At 41.7% G+C, this 14,100-nt stretch overlaps 1 long non-coding RNA gene across 2 annotated transcripts in view; it reads right to left on the reverse strand.

Annotated features, from left to right (window-relative positions):
• Nucleotides 1-505: 505 nt before the first annotated feature.
• The window catches only part of LOC124281021, a 29,158-nt gene continuing 15,563 nt past the window's right edge, over nucleotides 506-14,100 (reverse strand). Inside the window, exons 3-4 of one of the 2 annotated variants that reach the window (XR_006899821.1) lie at nucleotides 12,998-13,087; nucleotides 506-515 (exon numbers count right to left, since the gene is read on the reverse strand). This is a non-coding gene — a long non-coding RNA (uncharacterized LOC124281021). Of the gene's footprint in view, nucleotides 516-12,951; nucleotides 13,088-14,100 lie in introns of those variants that run through there. The other variant, XR_006899820.1, reaches the window with a different exon arrangement.

Here is a 14,100-nt window from a genome sequence, read left to right on the forward strand (position 1 = left end):
TGTTTCAGCTTAGGTACTCTGCAGGGCGCGGACCTCGGAGAAGACAATCAGTCTTCGCATTCGTCTGGAATTTAAGCAGCGGATTTATGGACAATCGGAAAGAGGCCTTGTAAGCTGCGTTGTGTGGAATGCTCCATTAAAGAAATATTATGTTATATATTATATTATTTCCTATAGTATCTAGTAATTTTAAAAAAAAGAAGGAAAAATGTAATCATTTCCTCTTTAACTTTGACTTCTTCACTGGAACAGTGCGTTTGGGGCAATATAGAAATTTTACAGATAATATTACATTTCACGCTAAAATAGCCGAACAAAATGTGTATGAATCGCAGAGATGAAATGTACAGCATTTTCAGCTGTTGAACATTATATATGCCGTCGGGACACACCTCTTCCCCATCTTGTTACGATTAAACCTCACAAAAATGGTATCATATCTTATAGCATTTAGCAATAAAACAATACATTCTCATATGAGATATATATGTCGACTTTAATACCATTCTGATCTCCTGCCATGTTGTACCACAAGCTGTAGTCTTGCTCCAAGGCTCTACTGAATGCTAAGCCCATTGTTGTATAGTAATTCTATCATCTAAAGAGGCAAGTCTTGACAAGCGGACAGTACACCAGTCCGTTTGAGGAATATTTATATTTGATAGAAAGTATCATTTAAACTATTTATTATTATCTTAGAGACTTGTGCAAGTCTACACAAGCTGGTATGTCATTTTAGAACAGAATCGTGCAGAACAGAAAATTTTAGTTAATGGCGAGCCGGCTGTGTTTCATTGTCCAGATTGAGAGTTCAGAAACTTGCGAATGCATTTGTGGCCCACTCGTGGGACCATCGGTAACACTGATCTTCGCGGCGGTTACAAAAGGGGCGGGTGTAGACGAATGTTGCGAATGTTGAGCTTTCGAGCGTCCCACATGCAAACGATGCGTGGGTACTATACGATGATGCTCTGTAAATAGTCGAGTAAATCAAGACTCTTCAATCACTATGGAGTCATCATACGGAAAGAGACGACATGTGCCGAGTGGCACCAATTTATGGGGTAAAAGACCTTGTATACAAAGAAGCACCCACATTCAGATCACCAGTAGGCTGTTCAGGTCACAACGAGGCTATTCAGATCATCACGAGGCTACTCCGATCATCGCGAGGCTATTCAGGTCACCAAGAGGTCGTTCATTACATAGAGTCTGACGCTCCAATATGTCGACACTGCAGCTCGTTATCCAAACGCTTTTCACATCTTCTACTCAGAATAATAAATATTTGTATTCAATCACAGCGCGGCCGGCTGAGATTCACTTGACGCAGCAGCAGCAGCCGAGAGCATCATCATCACAGAGTCATGTCGTGGTTCTCGACAAGAGAAGGAACTTTTGGTAGAATCTTTTCAATTCATTTCTTGTCAAAATAATCTGTATGAGGAAATGAGATTTGGTTTTTACCTTCCTCGTAGATAAATATTTTGTGCTAGGTGATCAAGCTTCCCATCACGTAAAAGAAATGTTTCGTTGACTTTTGACTGACGTCATCTGGTTAAAACTTTCTGTACTCTTTTTATGTATATGAAACGTGACATTGCCTCGAGTTCGCGAATGTAATAATCACAACGTTTGACGTTACGTAAACTGTGAGGGAAAACAGTATACACTTGGAAATTGAATACGACCCCAAAAGTACAATTATAAAACGTTATCAAAACGTTACACGGCTGAAAACAGTCGCCCAAACACTGCAAACGTGATGCTCAAAGCACAGATGTGATACTGGTATCATATATATCACCATCGAATATATACACATAAACAAAGTATCGCAACACCCCATATTTTTCATGGTGTAATGTGTTACCATCTACCATAGAAAATGACCTTATTCAAACCTCAATTTAACTTACAGTCTGGAATAATTAAATGGGAAATATAAACGCAACAAACTGTAGTTTATTAAGAGAAGAAACCATTTAAAAAAAAGAGAATTCATTTCGTAGTTATGTGATAACTAAGGTCGTATAACGTTAACATGTTTCTTCATTTTCAGAATTCTGGCATACAAACCTCAAGAAAGTACATAAGTTTCAATGACCGAGCACAATGTGGACATCTGGTGTAACCTCCGCTAACTGCAATAACATCCCTGACCTTCCTCGCTGACTGTATCAATCGTTGAACTTGACGTTGAGGTATTGTATTCCATTTTTGGTGGAGGGCTTGTTCCAATACATCGTAATTTTATACTGCAGCATCTCACTGACGTATTACGACTCATAATGTCCAAAACATGCTCTATGTGATAGAGATCTAGACTCCTGACTGGCCAAGGTAGAGTTGCTACCGCCTCTTGACTAAACAAATCTCCAATGGCATATGAACGATGTGGCCCAGACGTGTAGTCCATGAAGACTGGCCTCGGGTTCTGAGGATGGTCATTGAAATGTGGTACAACAACCTTGTCTGGGATGTGAGTGATATACCGTTATTCATTCAGAGTTTATCTAATGTCACGGGGTGTGTCATGTGACGGGTACCCGCACATCAATGAAGCCTTGCCACTTGAAATGACTTGTGGTTCTGAGACAAATATTCATCTTAAGGGTTGTCATTCGTGGTCGACCTGAACAGTGTCTTTAACGCCATTAGTGTGTTGAAGTTTGGATCATTCGGGTGATAGTTAACCAACATCTCTTGCATTAGCCCTCAACGACATGGCAGTATTCCGCATACATGTACCAATAACTTGCCCTCTTTTAGAAGTTGCCAGCTCAGAAGTTCACATATGTGCTTATCAACAACGGAAATCAATTAATTCGTTATCGAACTGTAAGAACACTTACTGAAACTTGATATTTGCTTAATGACGGATACACGTATTGCACGTGAGGCTCGCCTTTAACAGAAAGCAAGTGCACGTTCTAAAATTGAAATAATCACATAAACAAATGATATGAATATAGATGTCAATAACAGGTTAAAAATAATATATGTTGCCATACTTTTGTCCATGTGTATATAACCATTTTCGGTCTGTTCCCTTTAGCAACCATCAAACACGGGTGTATGCAATCTCATAGCCACAACATATTCTTCACAAAGATGCTACAAACTTGAAAATCCTTTCTTTGTCTGCTTCCTCAAATGTGATGAAGGGGATGCATCTTGACTACTGCACTAATTATACGTGAATGTCATGGCTCAGGTTATATCGTTAATACCAAGTTAATATCGCGTCGTACATGTATATACCGTTAGGTGACCGACTGAAACATACAACGTCAAATTCCCAGCCTCGATTATCCGCCGAGGTGGTGAGGTGAAATTGGGTTTTACGTCGTGCTTGAGAATATTTCGCTCACATGACGACGTGCATACGTGTGTATGTGTATGTGCGGCTGCTTGTACTAGCCCAGACTTAAGCTGGTTTTATAGTGCTAGCCCACTGAGATAACATGCCGCAGTGAAGCATGAATACCCCACTCAGACACATTATACTGACTCCTAGCCGACCAGTCCTTGTTGTACCCATTAATGCCGAGCGCCAGGCAGGGACCAACAAGTACCATATTTTAACGTCTTTTGGTTTGACGCGGTCGGGGATCGAACCCGCGACCTTCCGCTTTCCGGGCGGACGCTCTAACCACTACACCACGGAGGCGGTCATTACCCGCCGAAATAGATTCCGTATGCGTGTTTGGCAAATATCCATCAAGAGTATATGAATGGCACCATACTAACATGCACCGACGATGCTCAGATATCATGGGTGCATTTCAGTCTGACGGGGATATTTCGTATTTTATTGGTGGTGCGTTTCTATTGTTGTTTAAGTATACATTCAGTAAACAATGGTTATACAGAACACCCGAATATCAAACTGACAGAAAAACGAACTGTTTCTTTGTCTCCGTATATTTAATTCGAAACACGTATAACGAACTACGGTAATAGCGAAATAAAATTATTGGTCGTTTTTCTGAGTTCGTTATAACCGTACTTAAGTGTTTTTCATTCTTTTACCTCCACTTAGAACACTGGCCTATAGCCATTGTGTTCACGTTCACCAATCAAACCATCTTGTGCAGCCAGGTTACCCTTTTATGCATTTCGTGTGACAATGGTGACAATCACTGGGGTGTCTGGTCCAGAGTCGATTTGTTTACAAACAACATCGTACACCTACTGCTGAAACATATATATACTCATGAAATAGTCACAATTGTACAATCGACTCCAGAGCTACAGATAACTTTTGCCGTTTTGGGTCATTGAGTTATGTACTCGCTTGTGTTCATCTTGAGTTATGTACTCGCTTGTTCATCTCAATTGGGTATCCTAATATCCCTTTGAGTAACCAAATAAATTGTACCCACCTCACTCAAATTCATTCGAGTATTTCGCCATTTTCCATTAACTGTAAAAATGATATTTTTATATTTGATCTGTAATATGAGAAACGATAAGAAAGACTGCAAGTTTTCAAGTTCATGTGTTGAAATAGAACCTCTCAATATACCTCAGTACTTTATCTGTTTTTGTGTGTAAGCATGTAAGATCAAATTTATTGAGTATTTACAAAAATTCAAGCGTACTTGTACGCAATAGACTTAATAGGAATTGAATTGTCACATAAATCTTTGCGTAATTTACGCAGATATGCAGCTTATCTGTATCTCTGATCGACTCTGCTTTTAGCAGATACTTCTTATGAGTGTGGAAATGGTTTTGTCACTTCTATTGTCGACAAGATTAACGATATTGTGTTAAGGGAGTTCTCTTTTTTTCTAAAGAAGATATTAAAAGTCAATTTGTTCAAAATGTCCTAAGTCCACGTGTACTAAGTAACGCTCAGTCCAACTTCAATCTAAACTCAGATTTACGAGACAGCTATTCAGAGACAATACCCTTGATTTGTTGCGTTGTGAAGACATATCATCCACTTTATATTCCTAACGCTCGTTATCAGATGTAAGTAATCACCGTGAAGTTGCTGTAATTATGAAAATCAGACTATTTACTACAAAGAACTACCACAGATCCTATTCAGGAATTAAGTACAATCTCCCCCATGGGTCATTCGCCCTGACTGAAAATGAAATCTTCGGATATAAAATACCCCCCGAGTTCCAGCCCAGTGGCACATTAAATTGTTTTCCATTCAATTTGGCGATTATTGGCGCGGAGAAAGAACTGCTCCGCTCTCTAGGGTTCTACGGTATTGTTTGCGGACTCAATTTACACCAAATTGAAACATAAGACAGCGTGAGACGCTCGGGCATGAAATATGAAACGCTTTTTCGAGTTCGGTAAGTTGAAACCTCAAATCCTGACTTCACACTTTCGATGATTTAGGCGATGAAGTTAAAACACGTTCCTTATTATCCTTTAGTTCATTGAAAACATGCCATGTGAACGATTTACTTTAAGAGCGATCGATAAAGTTTGGTTCTGTCCGGTTGAAAAATCCATGTTTTTATGTGTTTCATGATTGTCCGGTTTTTAACGGAGGAGAGGTTTGGTTTAACGCTGATGTTAACGGTATTTCAGTAAGCCATCTCCCTTTAGCTTGATGTGCCAAGGAAGGTTGCACTCGGAGTGATGCTGGTCACAGATTTTTTGTCCACTTTGGTGAAACCCACAAATTGCTTACAAACTTGGTAACACAAACCGATCGAACTTGCCTAGTGTTCTGAACAGCATGACTTACAATGAGGTTGTCGACATAGTGAAACTGGTAGAGCAAATTCTGAAATCAAGTTTTTCTGAGAAATACAGGAATCTGGCGGCCATCTTGCATGAGTGAGTGAGTGAGAGTTGGGTTTTACGCCGCTTTTAGCAGTATTCCAGCAATATCACGGCGGGGGACACCAGAAATGGGTTTCACACATTGTACCCATGAGGGAATCGAACCCGGGCCTTCGGCGTGACGAGCGAACGCTTTACCCACCAGGCTACCCCACCTCCCCTCTTGTATGAGCTTTATTGTGTCACTCTCATATTAGATTTGGTCTTCAGTAACCCATGCTTGTAAGAGGCGACTAACGGGATCGGGTGGTCAGGCTCGCTGACTTGGTTGGCACTTGTCATCGTATCCCAATTGCGTAGATCGATGCTCATGCTGTTGATCACTGGATTGTCTGGTCCAGAATCGATTATTTACAGATTGCCGCCATATAGCTGGAATATTGCTGAATGCAGCGCAAAACTCACTCACTCACTCACTACGCAATTGGGATACGATGATATGTATGGACCAAGCCAGCGAGCCTCACCACCCGATCCCGTTAGTCGCATCTTACGACAAGCACGGTTTAAGCCACCCTCGCACTTGCACGAATGTTGTTCCCGCACTGCTACGCAATTTGCGTGTCAGTGAGTAAATTCAGCGTAGACTGGTGTGAAATGTGCATAACCTGTGCGGGGCTGCGTACCAGGGTGCAAAGAAAATTTTGAAATGTTCAAAACTTCTGCTACGCATAATCTTCGTGCCACTTGCGTGAACTAGTCGTTCTTGTTCATGCAATTTGTGGTTGTGGGAAGGTCTGTTCTTAAAGTAGACCCCCAAAACCATTCGTTAGTGCTTTCAGATAAATACAATGTATATCTTGAAACAGTGACAGAAAACGATGTTCCTCAGTAAAATTCATAGTCCCCAGATGTTATGAATATAATACGCTCCTTATCACACGTGTTGTTGAGCCTCTCATTTGCGCTCGGGGCCTCTCGGCTAATTTCATTCCGAATACCCCGGGCTTTTCTTCAACTCTCGCCCCTTTCCGTAACCTGCATTCAGCTTTCCCTTAATTACTCAAGTTGGTCAACGATAACCTCGGGAAGCAATATCGAGGTGATTAAACATGACCATCACCGTAAACCGTGCATTGCCCCATTATATACTAACGGAAAAAAGTAACTGTGCATGACATAAAATTGCGTAAAATAAAAGCAAATTTGAAAGTTATAAAAATAACCCTAACTAAACATGTAGTAAAGCACTTTGTATGAAATTTGATGTTACGCATCGCGCGTGGTACGTGCACTTTGTGCACAATGAACATACTTACTTTTTGCATGCTTTTTGACACCTTAAGTTTACGCACATAACACGGTCGGATATTGTACGGACTTGTACTGTCAGTGAGAATCTGACAGGTCTGCGATACAGGGATGAGATCATTGGGCCTCGTGTGCAGCCGTTCATTCAAGGACAGAGAGGTAACTTCAGCAAGATAATGTCCGTCCACATGTCGCTCGTGTTGTGACAGATTTCCTGAGACAGCAGAACATTCCGGTACTCCCCTGGCCAGATGTTTTCACGGACCTATCCCCTTATCGAGCACACTTGGGATGAAATGGAACGACGTTTACGTCAAGTACGGAATCAGCCATTGATGTTAGCTGAATTGGGACAAGCGTTGGTTCAAACATGGAACAACATTCCCCAAGCTTTCTTCAATCGCTTAGTGTCGTCTATGTGCTGTCGTTATCAAGCCTGCATCAACGCCAATGGTGAACACACGATACTGAATTTGTAAACTGAATTTTGACATCACATCTCTTCATGGGCGTTTCACGATGCTTAGTGTAAAATCATACAGATTTCGATATTATCCTGTCGACAGTTAAACAGTGATTAAGGAAAACACAAATCATATTATTATCGTTTTGCATTAGAAAATGGCATAACATCAAATAATGCACAGTTATTTGTTACAGTTTATTCCAGTAGTACGTGCAAAATGACAGTTATTTATTATTGTGTGCTTAATTCACAAACACCTGGTGTGATCACTGATTTTCAATGATCCATTAATATACTTTCCTCCAGTATTTCCCTTTTACGCCAAATTGAATCTGTTTCGGCAATAAGGGCTGATTATTCTCTGACTTCCATGTTTTGTTCTTTGTTTTTGAAACCACACACACACGAATCAGTTCATAGATCATATCCGTCCATGCCCGGATGGTATCAAAGACAACTTGACTGGTTCGCCATCTATGCTGCGCCCACCGTAAACGCATTTGAGAGTATAAGGACGTGTATGAATGTGTCTATTGAGCAGTAAAGCCAAAGTACAGTTTCGTCTTGGTAAATCTTTGTATTTCTCGTCTGTAAAGATGCGTGACGAAGTTTTCACTTCATGTGCTGGAATTCTGCGATATTTGTTTACACTAATCGGACGTGCAACACAAACTAATGATTTCGAGTGAAGACTGTTCATCAATCAAATATCATGTATATAGTCAATGTGAAAACAAATTCCACTTAAAATAGCTTTAGTCTATACATGATTTTAAACATTAAACACTTTGGAACGTCTTTAAAAAAACAACAAGTCAATTTGAAATACAGGGTAAGATTTTTGCCGATTTCCGTAACATTTAACTACCATTCCCTTTCCTAACCTTTGATCATTCGCCCCATTCTGTTATCTTTGATCATTCGCCGCTTTCCATAACTTTTGATCATCCGCCCTTTCCTGTGACCAATGCGGAACCATTCGGTCATTCGGACCGTTACCTAACCTTCCATCACTCGATACTATCCTCCTCCGCTCATCACTTCCCCATTTCCCATCCTAGTCTCTTTCCGTATCCTAATATCACTTGTCCCTTCTTGCAACCTTTCACCACTTGCCCCTTTTCCGTATCCTAATATCACTTGTCCCTTCCTGCAACCTGTCACCACTCGCCCTTTTCCGTATCCTAATATCACTTGTCCCTTCCTGCAACCTTTCACCACTCGCCCTTTTCCGTATCCTAATATCACTTGTCCCTTCTTGCAACCTGTCACCACTCGCCCTTTTCCGTATCCTAATATCACTTGTCCCTTCCTGCAACCTGTCACCACTCGCCCTTTTCCGTATCCTAATATCACTTGTCCCTTCCTGCAACCTTTCACCACTCGCCCTTTTCCGTATCCTAATATCACTTGTCCCTTCTTGCAACCTGTCACCACTCGCCCTTTTCCGTATCCTAATATCACTTGTCCCTTCTTGCAACCTTTCACCACTCGCCCTTTTCCGTATCCTAATATCACTTGTCCCTTTCTCTAACATCGGTCGCCCCTTCCTGTAGATGGTTGAAAACCACAGCCCAATAACTACCGGTTATATGCACAACCTTGGGGCGGTGGGGTAGCCTAGTGGTTAAAGCGTTGGCTCGTCACGCCGAAGACCCGGGTTCGAATCCCCACATGGGCACAATGTGTGAAGCCCATTTCTGGTGTTCCCCGCCGTGATGTTGCTGGAATATTGGTAACAGCGGCGTTAAAACCCAAACTCAGTCAGTCAGTATATGCACAACCAAATATGGGTGTGTTCTTTCTGTCCGGTAGTGTACATTCAGACCGTTAAGGCTTCAGCTGATATATGGAAGCAGTTCATTTTGCTTGTATTATAGTAATAGTCCAAAGGGTACAGGATATTAAGAACAAAAGTGTCTTTGGTATAAAATACATCACCACCTGTCCATAACAGATGCCAAACTAAACCTTTTTTTGCCAATTTAATCTCCTTTAATCTTCTACACCGGCAGAATATAAATCTTTTGCCATCGTTTCCTTTTTAAAATTCCATAGGTGGTTGAAAATAAATTGAAAAAATACGGTTTTTTTCTTAAAGTGATCACTTAGAGTATTATTGGTCGATTGAAATTAAGAAAAAAATATACATGAAAGAAAACATGAAAGAGTTATTTTCTTCTATCGACCTTCGTTGAAGTTTGTTCATTACGAAAATTGCTGCGCCGGTAGCAAAAACGACTGTCAACACAATTTAATTTGTATTGAAACATTTGTGAAATATTTGCAGGTCGGCACTGTGAAATAAACAAATTAATAAAAAACGTCCCCGGTGTCAGTCATGTCCTGTGCACGTGGAATTTGATTCCCATGAACTTTTACTATTAATTTTCCCTATGGGGAATCATAACTACGAACGCCATTACCGAGGAAGCTCTACAGAAAACAACAGAGGGAATGTGTATTGCTTTAGGCCGTTTTAGCAATATTCCGTCAAATCATGACTGATCTCGACATGGGATCAACATTTTGCTCCTTTTGAGAATCGGACCTCGGTCTTCGGCGGGATGAGCGAACGCTTAACCACTAGGCCACCCAACCACTTGTGTTCACCTAGAACAGAAGGCTATGTTAAATGGTATACAGAGACTGAACTGAAATACAGAGACTGAAATCTTTTTTTAATTTCCCAGGTCCATTAACCAAACACAAGCAGGAGGTCTAATGGTATTTTGATCTTCAAAACAAACTTCATGTCAATATCATGCACCGCCGATTAGATGAAATTGAGAGTTCGAATCCCGGAGTGGAACCAACTCGTAAATGCACTAGAATCTGTGCTTTGCTGAGAAGTGTAATCCCAAATATAACATTTGTTTTCGAAAGCCCAATGTTAAGGTGGAATGTCAAAGGCGTTTTAGAACTATTGTGAAACCAACCATCAGGGGTGAAACTCATTCAGGCTCGATTATGATCGTTGGATTGTCAACACGGGTTTCACGGTTTCACCAAATTGTTAAACGTCTAATATATCCTTGCAACAGTTAGTGAGTGAGTGAGTTTAGTTTTACGCCGCACTCAACAATATTCCAGCTATATGTCGGCGGTCTGTGAATAATCGAGTCTGGACCAGACAATCCAGTCATCAACAGCATGAGAATCGATCTGCGCAATTGGGAACCGATGACTCTACCAAGTCAGCTAGCCTGACCACCCGATCCCGTTAGTCGCCTCTTACGACAAGCATGGGTTACTGAAGATCAATATTCTAACCCAGATCTTCACGGGTATGCAACTGTTGGTGATCACACCAGATGTTCTTGAAAATGTGGACATATCCTGCCCGTCGCGGTGGGGTAGCCTAGTGGTTAAAGCGTTCGCTCATCATGTCGAAGACCTGGATTCGATTCCTCTAATGGGTACAATGTGTGAAGCCCATTTCTCGAGTCCAAAGCATTGATATTGCTCGAATGTCGCTAAAAGCGGCATAAAACTAAACTCACTCCTGTCGCGGCCGGAGACAGCGTCGCAAACACACGGAAAGGCAAGTCAAACGTTTTCCCGGTAAAAGATTGAGTGAGTATGGTTTTACGCCGCTTTTAGAAGTATTCAAGCAACATAACGGCCGGGGACACCAGAAAATGGCTTCACACATTGTACCCATGTGGGGAATCGAACTCGGGTCTTCGGCGTGACGAGTGGACGTTTCAACCACTTTAGGCTACCCCACCAGGTAAACGATAAACTAGGGAATTACATCGAACATAATTTTGGTAACTGATGTGTTAGATTTGGACATGTCCTGTCTACCTTAAAAGGTTTTGAATGCCTTTCCGAAAGCTGATTAAACCAGGTTTTACAAGACCCAGTAACGACTGCAACACGGAAAGGGTTGACAATCTTCAAACGTTCTTGCAGAGACACACTTCCACTTTCATCGAGTATCAAGAGCATGGCCATCCAGTCATTACTCCCAGACACAGAAAACAGGTTCCTTGTGGGAAGATCTATTACCATTTTATAAGCAGTCCTGTCAATCCAACGAAGTAACAACCCCCATTAATCCACTCAAATTGGGTAATCTGCCCTGACCATTACCATAGAGAACTAACCCAGTACATTTCGATTACGAAATGAAAGGCTGTTGGACGCGAACGATCGACCAGAAACATAAGGGGCAATAAGTGTACAAATTCCGCATCAAACAGTATCATTAATACGAAGCAGTGCTTCTCCATATCTACAAATTACCAAAAGCAGATTCCTGCAAGTCACATGTGTCAATCAAACGGTGCCAAGTAGCTCTTTATGTCAAATAAATTCCCGTTTTCGCGGGGCAGTTCATTGGCCATTAAACACTTTGATGTCTGTGTAATCTGCAAATGGTTTCGTTTGATCCTGGTCTAATGACAAAATGTCACAGCTTACGTCTAAACGCTGTCGACTCCACCACCGCATGTCTCGCTTACCGATCGTGATGCAAACAGTACGTTTCCCGATTCAATACTCGTCACCTTACCGCGGGATTGTGTTTTATGATGAAAGCGAGTGATTATTCCCCGAGTGGTAAATCAGCGGGAGACGGCCCACTACACGCTTTCCTACATAACCTGCTCTAGAGTTTCTCAGAGGCGAGGAATATCGACAATCGGGTTTACAACAACCTTCTGAGCAGCTGTAGGGCCTGGCTTCGCTGTACGGAGTTAATTCCCTTACACCGCGACTGTGTTTGGGCGAATGTTTCAGACGACAGTAATCAAGAACACTATTCCGCCTTTCTGCATCACCAGAGTATTCCGGATGTGGTGAATGTTCTGAGGCATTGTCCGAAATAGCCACTGGCCCGCTAGCCTGTGGCTAGTAAAAATACAGTCGGGCCAGTAAATTTCCACAGTCACTGGCCTGACTGGCTAGTGAATTTTCATGGGGTCATTTCGTAAATATATCACTCTCCGTCTTATTAAGTTATAACACACTTTTAAATCATGCAGGTTTATGGCCTGATAAAAAGGATCATCATGTTAGTAGCTTAATGATGAAACTCGTGTCTACTTTCAAATTTCGGACTAGTGTATTATTCTGTTGGCTAGTAACATTAAGGCATAGCTAGTCCGACTGACTAGCAAAATTTGGAAACTATTTCGCACACTGTTCTGAGGCTGTAACGACTTCACAAATTAATGGTGAATTGTATCGAAATATGTTTATTTGGATCGGTTTCGTGTATCCACGTAATGAATCGATATAAACTGGGCCAAACAATATAAGAGCTATATGACTGCTGTCTGTAAGCTATGGAGTCAGGACCACACGGACCAGTGATTGACATCATGAACATCGATCTACGCAACTGGGATATAATGGAACCATTTTCATATAATGGTCTTAGACGCTTATCTGGTTGATCCTACCAGTAATCATATGCTTGTCTCAAAGATTAAGCCATGCACGTCTAAGTACCAACTCTAGCACAGTGAAACTGCGAATGGCTCATTAGATCAGTTATGGTTGCTTAGACGATACAATCCTACTTGGATAACTGTGGGATTTCTAGAGCTAATGGGGCGGTGGGGTAGCCTAGTAGTTAAAGCGTTGGCTCGTCACGCCGAGGATCCGGGTTCGATTCCCCACATGGGCACAATGTGTTAAGCCCATTGCTGGTGTCCCCCGCCGTGATATTGCTGGAATATTGCTAAAAACGGCGTAAAACTAAACTCAGTCAGTCAGTCTAGAGCTAATACATGCACCGAAGCATTGACTTCAAGTAAAACATATATCGAAATATATAACACACACGAAAAACATACCAATTCGACGTCTATTTGCGTTTTTGAGTAAGCTGAACCCCATTGGCCTATGTTACAAAAACGGGGCTTACGGGTGACTCAGATGAACTTGAATGGAAAGCAGTTACGTCAGTTATGTCAGACGTTGTTTTTCATGCCTGAAGACAGCAAGACAGTTCTAAAAGTCAATTAGAAATATTTTTAAAAATGAATAAATATGCGATCGCTTAATAGGTATGAACAACGATATTTCTCTAGTGGAAAGGAGAGCTGACGGTCGATGATCGATCCGAGGTCATGTTGTACCAAAAGTAATTAAAACATGTTACTTGTTGTCACCTTGCCTCGGGCTCGGAACAAAGGGTTAAAATAAGGACTAGTCGGCTCGGACTCAGTGTTTTCTGTCTGAGTGCTGCATGTCATGTCACAGAGGGGGCGGTGGGGTAGCCTAAAGGTTAAAGCGTCCGTCGTCACTCTGAAGACCCGGGTTTGATTCCCCACATGGGTATAATGAATGAAGCCCATTTCTGGTGTCCCCCGCCGTTATATTCCTAAAGGTGGCGTATAACCAGACTCACTCACTCATGTAAGATAACTACAGACCGACGTCAATGTCAGTGAGTTCTGAGTAGGACATTAAACCAAAACACTTCCAGTACAGACTGACTGACTGAGTTTAGTTTTACGCCGCTTTTAGCAATATTCCAGCAATATCACGGTGGGGACACCAGAAATGGACGTCACATGTGCCCATGTGGGGAATCGAACCCGGGGTCT

This window comes from Haliotis rubra, unplaced genomic scaffold (genome assembly GCF_003918875.1).
Source record: "Haliotis rubra isolate DU_JTF1 unplaced genomic scaffold, ASM391887v1 Scf278, whole genome shotgun sequence".
NCBI lineage: Eukaryota > Metazoa > Mollusca > Gastropoda > Lepetellida > Haliotidae > Haliotis > Haliotis rubra.